The sequence below is a fragment of the Choloepus didactylus genome, chromosome 1 (assembly GCF_015220235.1).
Source record: "Choloepus didactylus isolate mChoDid1 chromosome 1, mChoDid1.pri, whole genome shotgun sequence".
Lineage (NCBI taxonomy): Eukaryota > Metazoa > Chordata > Mammalia > Pilosa > Megalonychidae > Choloepus > Choloepus didactylus.
Genome location: NC_051307.1, coordinates 37,182,880 through 37,198,313, shown reverse-complemented (window position 1 = coordinate 37,198,313; position 15,434 = coordinate 37,182,880). Strand labels below are relative to the sequence as shown.

The window sequence follows — 15,434 nt, the reverse complement described above, 5'->3', positions numbered from 1 at the left end:
TGATTTGAACCCAAACCACAGGTTGAAAATGAAATCATCTGATACAATTACAACATTTTGTAATTTCTCAAACACTTCACTCTGCTCACTCCAAAGACTGAATGTCTTATGTACCCAAAGCTCATTAATTGTAATCACAGTATCTGAAGTTCTATGCCATCCACAATTAGGATTTTCCTTCGTTGGATAAAAGAGTATGTTACAGCCAATTTTTATGAGCACAATCTAGCCTTTGTGTATCTTTGGATGGGCTACAACCTTGAACTGAAAATGAACTATATTAATGGCATCACTCTTATTTCAAAGTCGACGAAAGAAGTCTGAGTCTAGGTTCAGACACACTTCATTTTAACAGCATGAATCAATCTCAGGTGAGCACAGTAAATCCTGTCCACAGAGTGTATGTTATGTATGTATCCCTCTCTCCATTTCCTCTTGCCTTTTCCCCTTCACCTTCCACAGGAGGTCAATGAACAAAATATTACACTTCATCTAAATATATATATATATATATATATATATATATATATATATATATATATATATTTAATTTATATAGATAAAACTACTCAGCTGCCTGCAAAAGAGGTGTCTAAATAAGGAAAGCTACCAATTCTCTATGCAAAAGTAAATCCCCTCCTGGACTGAAAGGAGACACTCACAAATGAAGGATGTGACTCAAACTGTAAGACAGAACAGGCCAAAAAAACACCCATAAGATCAAGTGTATCTAGAATAGGCCATACCTCCATTTGAAAATCCTGCTACAGAACATGTTAATTTGCACTTCTACCTAGCAATGTTTTTCCTCCTCCCTCACCTGCTCCCTCACCCATCTTGCATTCTCTCCATAAACAGCAGTTATCCCCCATTATAAAACAGTTGACGGTTAAAACAATGAGCTAACCAAGAAAGTACAATATTCTGTAACTGACATTTACTGCATTGGCCTTGGACTTCTAATCTTTACCAGACAGGCACACAAATCAATCCATCAGCTCATAAAGGTGTGCTTTTTTAACCTCTAAACAGATGGGATTGGCCAGAAGTGTCTGGCATGTCAAACTGCTAATCACTGCTGCCCTTTGCACAAAATAACCCACTTAAGTGGAGGCATGGTTGCACTGTAACCGACATTAGTCTGTGGGAAACCCATTTAACTGTCACACACTCCTGCCATTCCTGCTCTCCCTTAATTAAGCCTAATGCCTTATGCTTTGACCTTTTGTTCTAGCCTATTAACCCTATCTAGTACAAGTTCAATTATGTTAAACTAAAAAATTTTGCTGTAAAATATTAAATGCCATGCTCAAAAAATTCTTAAGGGACATCCTATCAGCTCTCAATTATATGCAGCCTGCTACTCAATGCATTTGAAAGTAAAACCTTGCTTTTGAAGTAATACTGATTCTTACAGAGTTAAAGGGGACCCAAATTATGATCTTGTCCAACACCTATATTTTACAAAGGAAACTGAGGCTAGAAAACATTAAATGACTTGCTCATTTCACAGCTTTATCATGGCAAAGCCATGTTAAAACCCATCTAATCCCAAAATGAATTCTTCATTCTCCATGGTGTCTTGGATTAATAGTTAAACCACTTGGCAGTTTAAAGATACTAGTATTTTCACCACAAATGACTACCTTTCACTATCCCATTGAACATGCTACACAAATTGACCAAAAGCAAAATAAATGGTCATCATGTCAACACAGTTTAGAAGTAATCTTGCCTTTCCCCCTCACACCAAAACATCCCATCCCCTCACTACTTTTTTTTTTAAATAACAATGATCACTGAGGGTTGCTAAATCCAATCACACTTAACATGCAATATATACAAACACAATTTTTTTCTTTCCTAATGCATAAAATAGGGCAAATGACTTAAGCTACAGAACACAATTACATCTTGCTACTTAGCCCCAAAATATATCTTTTTAACAGCTGTATGCATATAGATTGCTGTTCACATTTGCCAGAATTCCAAAAAGCTTTAAAATTCTTTGCAAAAGAAAATCAAATACAATTCAAACCAACATGCTATCATCACAGGGATATTTTAATTTGAGCACATATTCCTCAAATTATTCCTCCTTCCATTTACTTCATACAACTAAAAAAAAGTTACCATTCTCACTTCGACAATTTAAAGACCAATAACATAACAAAATGGTTCTAATTTGTTCTGACTTCTATGGCTGGTGTGAACAAATGCATATTAATTTACCTATCCTTATCAATATAGTCACATTTTGCTTTTAGCAATCCTGAACCTTAAAGGTTTAAGGGAACATGCCACTAAGCGGAACATATAATAATTTTACGAAAGCAAAATCATTTTAGAATGGTGATTAAACAACAAAATATTTCCATGACAGAATGTACCACTCTTAAAGGGGAAGAAAGAGAATGTGGTATGAGAATTTTTAACTCAAAGTGAATGTATCCATGTTATTAGAATGATTCTTTCAAATGCAGGCATCTCTTGGCACTACCAGGAGGAATATACATAAGGATGCGTAAATGTAAGATATGTGGATGGATGGGCAATCAAAGCAAGAAGTAAACACTTATGTAGCAGGGCAACTATCATCAAATTAATGATTCAGAGTCTCGTCTGCCGTTTTTAATTGCCAAACATAATAATGTTAATTTAAACGAGACAACATGCCTTAGCTACAAGTGTCAGTTCATGAAAACAGAAATTAGGGTTAGGTCTCTGTTAAGGAATCCAACAGAAGTGCATACTGACATATGGAAACCCATATACTCTATAAAAACTGACTGACAGTAATGAACAATGAAAGGAAAAGGAAGTTCAGGTACCTGAGATAAGTGATGATGAAAGTACGATGTAGAATATACCACATAAATATTAAAGGTGCTAATTTTCTAACATTTTACTTTGGATATCCATCTGCTAGCTCACATATCTTCTTTTGCTATGACAAGACTTTTACAATGACTTATGATTTACGAGCATGTGAATACACAGAAAATTTGTGAGCCATGAAAGAAGACGTGTTTCTTGTTTACAAAACACATTCACTTCCAAGCACACATAAACTTAGGTTTGGTGAAAAACTGTCTTAACAAAGCAGAAAACTAGGTTAATGTTATTTTAAGAGCATTTAAATATACATTCCAGATAATCCATACATTTTCTTCGGCATTTGAAAACTGCCAATCTAGAAATTTCTGAGCTCCCATTCAGAATAATTTTCTTTTCTGCCTCCCGCCAGCAATTATTAATCTAGGTGAGCACGATAGTATTTAAATAGTCCAGAAATTCACCTTTGTCTAGTAAAAAGCAAACCCTAAATTTTAGGCAATAACAAAACAATTTCATATACCACCAAAGTCCCAGCATATAAGGTTTTGAATCATCAAATCCGTGAGATGCCTCCATTTTCCCAAGTAGTCAAATTCAATGCAATTAAATGTGACAGGTTGGTGAATCCTCTTTTGACTTCTGGAAGTGAAGCTAAGAAAACTGCCTAGAAGACTCTAGAAATATTCCATTTCGTTTCCTTACTAAATTTAAAAATTAAATGTTGTCCCCAAAGAATCTGCTGAACATGTTTTCTAATATATTATAATTTGTATATTTTTGACAAACTTGGCATTACAAAACAAATTATTTCAAGTGTGAATTAGTTATAATGTCACCAATAGTTAATTTCACTTTCCCTGTCTCATAATTAATATGCCTAGAAAGATAATAAATTTTAAGGAAGAACTATCATTCCTTTTAGAAATCCTAATTTAAATAAACTAAAGAGAAAAAATGTAGAATAGCAGCTATTATGCATAAGTTATGTATAATAATTAGGAGCTATAATTTATAAGTACCTAAAGGCACCATCCTTGACCCAAAAAACCCAGGTTTTTCCAATAGTTGAAACTGGTACAGTTCAACTCAACAAATGTTTATGGATAGCCTTCCATGTATCATGGACAATACTGACAATATACTGGTGAAGAAGCTCCTATTCACAGAGCTTCCAGTCTACTGAGGAAGACAGAAGCATCTAAACTCTCTTGTCCACTATATCTCACAAGTGAGAATATTTCTTTCCAATTTGCTTTGCCAAGGTCAACAACATGGTCAGTCTTGGCTCCAAATAAAGGGCTAGAGTTAGGTTTCTTCTGTCCTCTCACTTCCGTCTAAGAAGGAAGGGGGCTTTACCAGGGGAGAGGGGTCCTAGGTGCACTTGGTTCATGGCACATTATCATCAATGGTCTGGACAATGCCCCCTCATTTTATCTATCTTTTTAAAGGTAAATACATGAATGAGATCCATAACCTTTGTATTACGTTCTCAACTGGACTAACAGATGCAAACACCTCCACTGATGCTTTTAGAACATCACTCTTCAGTAATAAGTAGAGTGGGCCTATGAGCATGGTGCTCATACTGGTCAATTAAAGATACCTGGTTCCAATAATCTATGAATACGAAGTTTCCCTATTGCTTTCTAAACAGAGCTCAAAATATACATAAGAAAAGAAGCATGAAAAGATGCACACCTATACTGTAAAACTGCTCTTTTAAAACTCTCAGCCTAGAAATTAGATTGCAAATACTAGAATATCAAATAGATCATAAGACTGCTCTCAAGTACATTTCAATGGCAAGAAAAGAAAATAAGCTACAAGATAAACGGTGATGTAGGTGACCCTTTCTCACTCTACTTCTCAAGACCCAGTTCCTTCTGGTTATTATAAATCCTTCCTTGGGTTAGCTTGGATTTTACTCCTGGACCCAAGACCCCAGGTTATTAACTATTCCTCAACACCTGGAATACAACCTCGTCTTTCTGAGATCACTTTAGCAAAAACAAACAAAAAAGTGTGAAATCAATCAAGATTTGATTTCCCATCCAGGGTCTACCCAAGTGCTGTCTGACTTCAGAAATTTACTTAAAATTTTAGGGGCTCAATTTCCACCTCTATAAAATGCAGATAACTTAAAATTTTCAAAGCATTTATTAATAACAACAAAAACTGTTGAAAGATAAGTAATAATTCTAAAAATAGGAAAGGATGGAGAATCAAGAATAAAGCAAGTGATGCCTAAGTGCTAAATGCTAGCATTTGATCACTATTTGATTTATAGTCCACACTAACTAGCTATGTGCTCTTTTCTTAAGCAAGATGTCTCTATACACTAACATGTTTGAAAATGGGGAAGTAGGACAAGGTACATCCGAGACAAGTGCACTTAAATAGAGAGGATCCTTAGCTTTTATCAAATTCTCTTCCAACCTGAAAATCTAGAAAGTGTATGAAATTATTTCAATTTGTGAAAGCCCCAAGCAAAAGAAATTCAAAGGGAAAAAAACAGAAGGAAATGTGGCTTTGATTCAGATAAGTCAAGGATTACCAGGATAGTCAGGGTAGCTTTTTAGTGAAAGAGCTAACATTGCATTGCTTTGGTTTTTGCCTCAGTAACACCAGAACACCCAGATACTGGGGAAGATCCAAATGGTTAATGCAAATGTTCCACGTTAATCCTTGTGTTTAGTATCATGTAGATTCCGTCTATTTCAATTAAATTTTAAAAGAAGGCATCAAAAATACAATACAATCTCTTCACATAAGACAGTAGCAAAACATTTCCTTTCAGCTTTTATACTAATCGTTTGTTTTTCCAACATTACCTTGGCAATTGAAAATCCAAAGCACACCAGAAAATATTATGTTAATGAGACTTATTACTCATCCTTGTGTCTCCAATATAGTTTCAATTTAACTGTACTTTTTCAGTTTACAGGGAACCACTCAGCTTGATTCTTCTGGATTCAAAATTCCATAAATTTTCAATGAGGCAAGTAAAAAAAGAGGTGAAGAGGTTTATTACTCCATTTCTCATGGCCTCAATAATAAAAGCATATGCCTGATGTGTACTTAAAGATACACTATGTGCCATGAACCTCCCCAATTCGAAATTCTTTCCTGACCACCTTCTACTCCCAATATGAGGCTGACTCCTCATGTTTTTGCTTTCACTTCCTTCCAACAAATTCACAAATGCACTGTCAATTTCCTCCTTGTTTTACAGAGACTAGTTTATTAGCATAACATAGTCTTTAAAATAAAATTATTGTGGGTGAAGACAGGGTAACAAAAAAAGAAAGCATGTTAAAGACCTGTAATAGTCTTAACTTTTTGGACAGGAAGAGCTACGGCTCAGCATTTGCTACAACTGCTCCCTGAAGTGGACAAACATAATTAGCCTTGGGAACACCAGGATTAAGACCATGACAGACTGTTCTAATGAATTGTATCAAGAAACAAAGTTGCTTTCTCTGCCTCAAAGAATACTGAGGTAATTCTGAGTTGCACTTCACACCAGTCGGTGTTGAAAGGGAGAAGAATCTGTACAGTCACCCCTGCTGACTGCATTTCACTCTGGTAAAGGAAGCTCCTCAGAGCAGGGAGTGGGACAGCAGCTCTCTGTAAGAGGGAACACAAAGTGTTGCAGAATTATCATTTGGAAGCAACAATGCTCTTTCAGTGAGATTGACTGGTCTTTGAAAATTCAGGCTGGGAGGAATCTTGGTTGAGGCAACCAAGTCTGGAGCAAGTTTTTTTATGACTTCCTGAAAATAGGATGGAGGCTGATTTTCTCTTCAAAAGATGGCATATTCTCATTGAAAAGCAAATTATTATCAATGAAATTAGCTGTGTGGCTTCGGGCAAGATACTCTGACATCTCTAATACTAGGTTTCTATACCTATAAAATAGAGAAAAATGGAACCTGTCTCAGGGGAATCATAAAGAACAAAAAGGGAAAATGTATGTAAAACAGCCAGCACAATGCCTGGCACAAAGCAGTAATTCCCAAAATGTCAATTCTCTTCCTTTCCCTCCTCCTCCTCCAATAAAAAAGGAAAAGGCAAATGACTAAACCACAACTTTTTGATAACTCAAGTTTTTCCCCAACTACTTCTACTCCTAAACCCACAGGCTTGAAATCTTTACTGCTTAATGTCAACATCAACATATATTAACGTACAGACTTGTACGTTAGAATTTAGAAATCAAATTCAACTCCTTGTTCTACAGAGTCCACAGACATTGCCCGGAGAGATAAGAGGAATTTCCTGGTATTATATATTGGTGCAGTAGCAGAATCTAAACTAGAAAAATGTGTATGTAACCACAAAACAGAAATATGCTGTAATTTTCAAAAATCAAACCTGAACCTATATTTACATGACCCACTGTGCAAATATTCCCTTTAAGGGGAAAAAACTGCAATTGTGATTAATTCATTTTGAGGATATTTCCTATTTCTCATTTGAGTTGTTTCATGTGCTTTGAAATACTTTTTCTTGATATCATCCACCTTTTTCTGTCTTCACTCCTTTCTTTGATTTGTATCTTTTCCAGTTTGTATGGTAAATTTCTATACAATCAGGAATCTAAAAAATCTTTAAAAGTGCCCTTCTCACAAACCAGTTACAATCCTTTAAACATTTCACATCTCTTGATTTCTAGATAAATTCCTCAAGAGGGAAGTCCCTTTTTATTTTTAACTTCTAATTCTCAACCTTTTATCATGTTTTGTTACATACAAGGCTCTCCCACCCACATTATATGACCAAACCACCACAATTCTATTACCATCCTCATTTTAAGATTGCATATAAATGTAATTTCCTTTCTTACTAGTGCATGCTAATTTATCATCTGACTTTTTTAATGCAGTAACCTATTTGACACATTCACTTATTATCTACAGTGTAGGTGAAAACCATTAAAAACATTAATTACAAGAAGCTACCTCACCCACTATATATGACGTAAGCTTTTTTCTTTTCTAAAGTTAATTTCCTACACCTCACTTTTACCTAGTACCTTTGCACTGGTGGTAAAAAATGTGAAAATAAATAACCAAAGCAGATTACTAATAACACAAGCTTCAAACAACTCCTTAGTTCATGAATTGCCCTCAAGCCATTAGCAAATTACAGATCTGAAAACAAGAAGCAGCCTTGACTATCACTTAACAGGTGTCTGAGAAATGACTTTCTTAATTAGAAGCCCAAGGATGAAAGACTCCTTTCCACCAAAGTTTGGAATAAACACCTACCTCAGAGTCAATCGGTTTTGTCCCGGTCCCAGTGGTATATTAAGCTGATGACTCAAAATCCCACCAGGCTTCTAGTTTAATATTTCTTGAAACTCTAGGCTTAGTCACATAGTGATCTGGAATTTAAGGCAATAAGGGTCTCTTCCTCCCATCCTTAAAGATATTTTTGCTAAAAGACACAAAGTTATAGAGGCAAGATGGGTTTTAATTTAGAGCTTTTATTCCCTAAAGTTTAAGAAGATGTTAAAAATTTTCTGATGAGAGTGAACCATGTTAGCTTTGAATTTCAAACAAAACTATCAATAAAAGCAATTCTATTTCCAAGTTTCTTAACAAAACCTTTTTTATCCCAGCCTTATTTATTGAAAGTATAGGAAGAGGCAAGAGAAAGGGATGAATTAAGGCCACAATCACCTTTCTAGCCAAAGCGTCAACATATTCTGGAGTTCTCGAATTTATTTCAACCAGAAAAACAGATCAGATCAGTCAAATTTTTAAACAGGCAATTCATGATGTAATTATTCATACAATTATCTTCAAGAACACTCTATTTTAAAAGCTGGTATTACTTAAAAAAAAGTAAACATAGTGGTGGTCCTTTTATCTTAAGCTCAAAGGTGACTTTTTTCTCCATTTTTGAGCTATCAGTCCTCTAAATTGCTCAAATCTGCTCCTCACTATATTATGCCTTAAGTTCTATGCTAAATGTTATCCCTGGCGTGGTTCAAAGTATTAATTTTAACAAAGTCCTAATACAATAGTAAAATATGTGACATTTATGTTTTCCCCATTCCTGTTCTTCTGTATGTTTTATGAACTTAAGAAAAACTTTCTTATGTTTCAGGTATATTTAAAACATAAAATACCACACAATTTATAACGATTTATTTGTAATATTTGCAAGAAAGTGTAGGGATCAATTTAAATTTCAAGATTCAAGATTCAAGTAGATTAGGTACTACTACTGACAAAAACTAGTGTAATTTTCGATTATACTCATCTCAGTACGTATAGCTATTATGAAAAATTAAAAACACCCCTTCATAACTGTAGCAAAATGAAAGGAAAACTGAACTCTAATTTTTAGAGTCCTAAATATTCAATATCCATGAAATTAACCATCAAGTCCCAAGGAAGGAAAAAAAAAAACAAAAAACAACAACAGATGAGTGTCTGTATTATAGTTTGTAAAGAAATCCTGATATGACTTCAGAGGACTCTCTGGTCCCAATTTTCTCCCGGCCTTTGAATCATATGATAATGTGTTTAAAGAAATCATTTTTTCCTGTAGTTATTTACATCAAGTTATCTTTATCAGAAATCCTATGAATGAGTTCTCCAGTTCACCAGCCAAACTGTTTTCACAGGATCCTTGGAAAACTCCAGAATAGAATAAAGAAAATAACGTATTTTCTTCCAAAAAAAACTAGAACTCCAGGTTCCATTCTGGTACTCAATTTTAATCTTCCAATTTAGATATATTTAAGGAAAATTCAAAAACAAAGCATGCCCCTGCACATATAGGGAACTTGTCCTTTCTCCCTCCTCAAACAACCACTGTTTATATAATATTGCTGTCCTTATAAAAGGGAATCCATTACCATAAGCAATTCATGTCCCAGCAATTCATATCCAGATGCAAACAGGATACAGAAACAAGATCCCTCTCCTCCATTTACTTTTTTTCATTCCAACCTCTGGACATAATCCTCAGCTCCATTCTATTGGCCTGTTTCATCACCTGACACTGGTTTTTACATTCTCAAGTCCTAGTGACCCTCTTGATGTTATATTTCTTTATTGTTCTGTTATCTAAATGCTGCAGAATGAGTTTGCTCATCTACCACCCCCCCATACGGGCCCCTAAAAACACTGCAACTTAAGAGTATGCTTCTTGAACAATTTAATTCACAGATTCAAACTCATATATCCTGAAAATCCCCACCCCTGTACTCTGTTGAAAATGTTTCTCTGACTTCTCAACAGTAGTCAAAAGTTGTTTTTAATAAAAAAAAAAATTTCTCCAGTTGAAAGACATGGTTACACAGGGCTTTGTTAGGACAACCAATACTTTTTCTCCAGTCTTCAGTAATCACTAATACAAAAACAAAACCCAACCTGATTGTGTATCAGCCACGTGAAGGGACATATGGAAAAAGCACAAGAGTAAAGACACCATTCCACCATAGCCAAGAAGAGAAGCTACAAATGAAGGCAATTTTCAAAGGTAAAAAACATCCAAAGATATAGACAGAAGCTATTTATTTTAGAAAAGGGGATATGAGAGAGAGAGAGAGAGAGAGACACCAGAATTATTATTCTGTATTACCTAAACTTGAAAAACTAACTGTAACTAATGTTTGAAAAGTAAAACTGAACCTATCAAAATTTTAAAAAGAACAAATTTTTCTTGATAAATATTAGATGTTCTGAATTTATTTTGAGCACTATTATCTTTAAACTTGCTACACAAAACTATTACTGCTTTTCCAGAACCACACTTAAAATACAAGACTTTATGTTTCTTACAATCTTAAGGTTTTAATATTTAAAGTCCTATTCCTTTAATCTCATATAACCTAAGCCACTTTGATTTAAAATTGCTTATATGCCATCATCTTCCAATGCTCATTTGCAATGGAATCTGTACAATTAATAATAACCTTCTTCCTCCTCATCATACTGGAGATGGCATATCTCCTCATCTCCCTATTTCTTCCATTAGACTGACATATTTTGCCTCATCTGTCACCTTCCATAAAACTCTGCTTTCAGAAATGAGTTAATTCATTTTCAGTTGTCCTCAATGTTCTAAAATAGTGATGTTTGACAGAATTAATGCAGTGCTCTAGTTCTCTCTGTGCACCCAGTATTTAATTAAATATCTTGGAGGCCATCTTTCCCTTTAAAGAAGGAACATTACTTCCTCCATGGACAATGTGAGAAGCCACGTGGCAACAAAGCTGCTTCCCTAAGGTCTCCCATTTAACAGATGGCTTTATTTCTTATCAACTACCAGCAAGACAGAGTATCACTTTAACTTTTCACATCTCTGAATCACAACTCTAATGTAGCCTACATTCTCTCTTACCTTTGAGTTCCAGAAATTATCATTGCTTTTGTTTCACTTGAACCTTAAAATATCTTAATGACATTTAATTTGTAAGATTCTTGAATCTCTGATAATAACCAGAAAGTCTTTAAGCAATCAAAACTACCTTGGAGCAAGAGCTGAAGATTCCATTTTAAATTCTTCTGAATTAATAATTTTTGGAGAATAGCCCACTGAACTTGAAATGACATAATTTTCAATTGTAAAGGTGGCATGTATTTAAATTGGCACTTGCTATTTACTACATAAATAATTGTTCTCTTTTGAAAACCAGCACTTCTTAATCATTTTTTGGCTATATCGGAACCACAAGAAACATGTCAATTTAAGCAAACTTCAAGAGTAATAAACTAACAAATAGACTCTAGGTGGTGGTATAGGTTATTTTTATCATGACATTTTGCTTTTAAAACTGCAAGAGTTAAGATGGGCCTTTAGCCTCTTCTACAGATACTTCTTTTTATTGCCAACTTTCAGTATTTCAGGGTGTTTAAATTAGTGAAATCATTAGTTCTACAGAGTCTGGAAACACAGGCAAGAAGCAGTTTCAAGTCAAGTCTTCTCATAGGCATTAAACCTGGTTTTCAAGTACCTCAGAGGCACAATAGGGAACTCATTTAAGTAAAATCAACAATAAACAGTCCTCATTTTAAAAAATATATAAATATGTAAAACTAAGGCACTTTTAGGGTTAAGTTTGGAAAGAGAGATTTTCCCACCAGAGTCTGAAACAGAGGAGAGTAACTCTGCGGAGTAGTGGCTGCCCCATCCCTCTTTCTCCTTTGTCTCCAGGCACTAAATCAAGGCAGAGAAAAGTTACTATTGGTGATGAAGTCACTGCTCCGTGAACCTAATTTAAACCTTACTTAGGTTACCAAACCTCCCAGCAAAACCAGAGAAACTTACTTGGAAATTGAGAAACATTTCAACACACTTCAGGCAGCCAACCCACACTGAGGTGCCCAGCAGATGAAGCACCATTTGTTTAAAAAGTCCACTTATTTCACCGTCTCTTCAACAAAGGTGGCAAAATGATGATTAAATATTAAATAATCTCGTCAGGAAGATGCCACCCACTTGCTGAATCTATGATTCACTAATAAGCCGGTTAAACGCACTTCATAACTTTAAAGAATGAATTACCAGAGTCCCTTGCTTCACAAATTCCACAAGACATGTGAAGAGCCTTCATCACATATAATCCGACAACCATATTTACTTTGGACACCTAAAGAAGGTCTCCTTCTAAAGAAAATATTTCTCCCATAACCTCATGTTTAAACACTTACATTACCGGAGACAAACTCCAACTCAGTTCTACCAACTGAGTTAAGAGTCCCTGTTTGTACCTAGGAACGTTTTAATTTTTTTCCCCAAGCTAAAATGTTCCATTAAAAAAATTTTTTAAGTACTTATCATTCTGTTCTTCTTTTACTAGCTTCAGAACCCAATTAAATTACTAACGTGATAGAAGATAGAAACTCCTGTAACGCTTCAGAGATCAACATGTGTCAAAGACTCCCAGCTTGTTCGCCTCTAAGACACAGTTGAGTCCTTTGTTCCTTCAGACGGAAACCAACTCCTGATTAAAATTTGGAAACTACTTTCGAAAGAATGGGCGGGTATGGAGAATATTTCCAAGGAAACCCTTCATGAAACAACACCACTCATTAAGACTAAGAACACAAGGGAAGAGAAAAGGAGGTTCCCACAGCCTCGCAAGATCTCCACCGGCTCACCCGAAATGTGAGCCCAGTTCTTGGCTCAGGGGTAAAACGATGGCTGAGGCCTGCGGTCCACAGTCCTCGGAGGAGGACGGCAAAGTACCGGGGGCCGGCCTGGGGGACGACTGGGGCCGGGAGAACTGTCCCTTTTCCTATTCACTTTTCGTGGCCTGAATCTGGCGAGCATAGCGCAGGGAGGCACCAGGGTGAGAGGCGGGGAGCTGCGCCCGGCGCCGCCCAGGGTGCCGCGGGGTAGCAGCACCGAGACCCGCGCGGCCAGAAGCGCCCGGCACGCGCGGCCGAAGGGGCAGCCGAGGCGAACACGACCCCGTCCTGGCAACCCGGGCACCCGGGCCCGTCACGGCGTCGGCGACACTCGGCTGCCCCCGTCCCACCACCCCCCACTGCCCGGGCCCAGGGCCAGCTTGGACGGGCCGGCGAGCCCGGAGCCAACTCCACAACTTGCCGGTCCCCGCTGCCCTGGCCCCCCGAGTTCCCAGAGAGACTAGGGCCCCTGAGGAGAGGCGGGATTTCCCCGCAAACAATTCCTCCCCGCCGCCGAGCCCACGTAGCCGCGGGAGTTCGCTCCAGCCGCCGGCCGCCCGCCCCTGCCGCCTCGACGCCCCCCCGGCCCTGCCCTCCAACGCCGCCCCCACCGCCGCGGGCCGCGGTTCCGGGCGGTTTCCGGCGGCGCCGGTGGCCGTTCCTCTGAGCTCTACGGCCGCGGCTGCCACTCACCCGAGGCCGCCGCGGCTCCGAGCCTCTGGCTCCGTCAGGCTCACTCCACGAAGGCGCCCCGCCGCCTCGTCCTCCCTTCGCGCCCCGCGGAGCTCTTCCCTCCGCCCAGCAGCGCTGCCGAGCGCAGCGGCGGACGTGAGGCCACGGGCGGGCGCGCGCGAGGGCGTAGGGCCGGGTAGTCCCTCCGCCTGGACCGCCACCTCCGCCTCAGCCGCCTCCTCCGCCGACGCCGCCGCCTCCCGAGTTCGGGGCTCTGCTGCAATGTCTGCGAGGCTGACTTTGAGCGCCTCGCTCGCTGCCCGCCCGCTCGCAGCCGCGCTCCTCCCTCCACCGCCGAGTCCGCCGCGGCCCAGTCCCTCCCCTCGCCGCTCCGCGCCATTCAGCTCTTCAGCCAAGTTTCTTAACCCTTTTTTCCCCCTCCCTCCCATTGTCACCCGGGCAGAAGGAAGCCGCCCAGGTCCAGGCAGCTCGCAGGACCTAGGGAACCTTCTGTTGTGTTTTCTTTTCTCCCGTCCCACGGATGGCCGAGCCGGGGCTCCGGGGCCGGGAGGCAGCGGGAGAATCGTGTCTGCCGGAAGAGGTGGGTGCTCCGCGCTCCCGAGTCGGCCCCCTCGGCTCCCGACCCTGTCGGCCGCCCGCGACCGCTGCAGGAGCCTGGACAGCTCCTCTCCTGGGCCTGGGGTATCGTTCTCGTTACACTGGCCACACGGTTCACGTTTGGGGCACAGCCTGGGTGCCAGGGCACCTTAGACGCGCATAAAGGCTGCTGGCGCCTTATGCGTCTTTCTCCTCCTGTTTCACCCCACAACACGCGTTCCCTCGGCTCCCTTCCACCCACCCTCCAACTTCCACCTACTTGTAATTTGTGAGTCGTGCTTTAATCTTGTGGGACCCGAGCACTAACTCTGTATCATTTTGAGCCCACTCCCAGGACATAGTAGGCACCCAAAAATAAATGTGGAGTGGTTCCGATAGAAAAACTAGGAAGGAGACCTGAGGTGTATCCTTTCAGCTCCCTGGACGGCTGTAGGACCCAGAAGCAGGGCTTATCTTCAGCTGCTTTGTCACTGTGAAGTCTCCAACAGAGTCTGTCAGCGAATCTGCATCATCCCTGGAAAGGATTTGACCCATAAGACAAGGCAAAAGGAACAGGGCTGCTACTTCTTCTGCAGCTCTCTTCGGTTCTGTCTCCAAATAAGAAATAACAATTACATCACAAGGCCGGGGCGGCAGCGCTGTGAAGCTTCTCGGTTTCCTGCAGCTTAGTCTCGCTGAACCCGCCTCTAAATTGGGGGTTGGGGGTGGATTTTAGACTGGTGAACCGAAAAAGTAAAGGAAGGAGAGTCATATGAAACCGAAATTTCTCCTTCTCCTTGCATTTGCTGTTTTCAAATCTTATCCTCAACGCTCCCCAAACATCTAACTATAACTAGTAACACCCCCTCAACACCTCCCCAGATGTCAGGTTTCTTTTTGACTCTTAACGTTTAGTAACTTGCCATGAAAAAATTATCAGGGGAAATGAGTGTCGTTACTAAATTGTTTTTACTTGACACAAAAAGCTAAAGTACAGCGTAGCCTAACCCTAAAACTTCCAAATGGCATGCCTGTGTTAAAACACTTTTTAAACAAAACGAGTGAGTGGATGAGGCACTCCACTCTTAAACGTAGGTGTTCACATCCTTAGGAATTGATAACATTTGAAAATAGAGTTGCTAGTGCACTTAAAAAAAAAAAAACTATCCATGTCAT

The 15,434-nt window shown here is 39.3% G+C and overlaps 1 protein-coding gene across 7 annotated transcripts in view; it reads right to left on the bottom strand.

The window, feature by feature from the left end:
* Window positions 1–14,904, bottom strand: part of NRIP1 (nuclear receptor interacting protein 1) — a 116,880-nt gene extending 101,976 nt beyond the window's left edge. For 3 of the 7 annotated variants that reach the window (XM_037833489.1, XM_037833445.1, XM_037833473.1), the window contains exon 1: window positions 14,676–14,904. The gene's annotated coding sequence lies outside the window, so the exon portion shown is untranslated. Of the gene's footprint in view, window positions 1–8,108; window positions 8,739–13,682; window positions 13,917–14,538 lie in introns of those variants that run through there. The other 4 variants (XM_037833455.1, XM_037833497.1, XM_037833465.1 and 1 more) reach the window with 3 other exon arrangements.
* Between the last annotated feature and the right edge of the window lie 530 nt (window positions 14,905–15,434).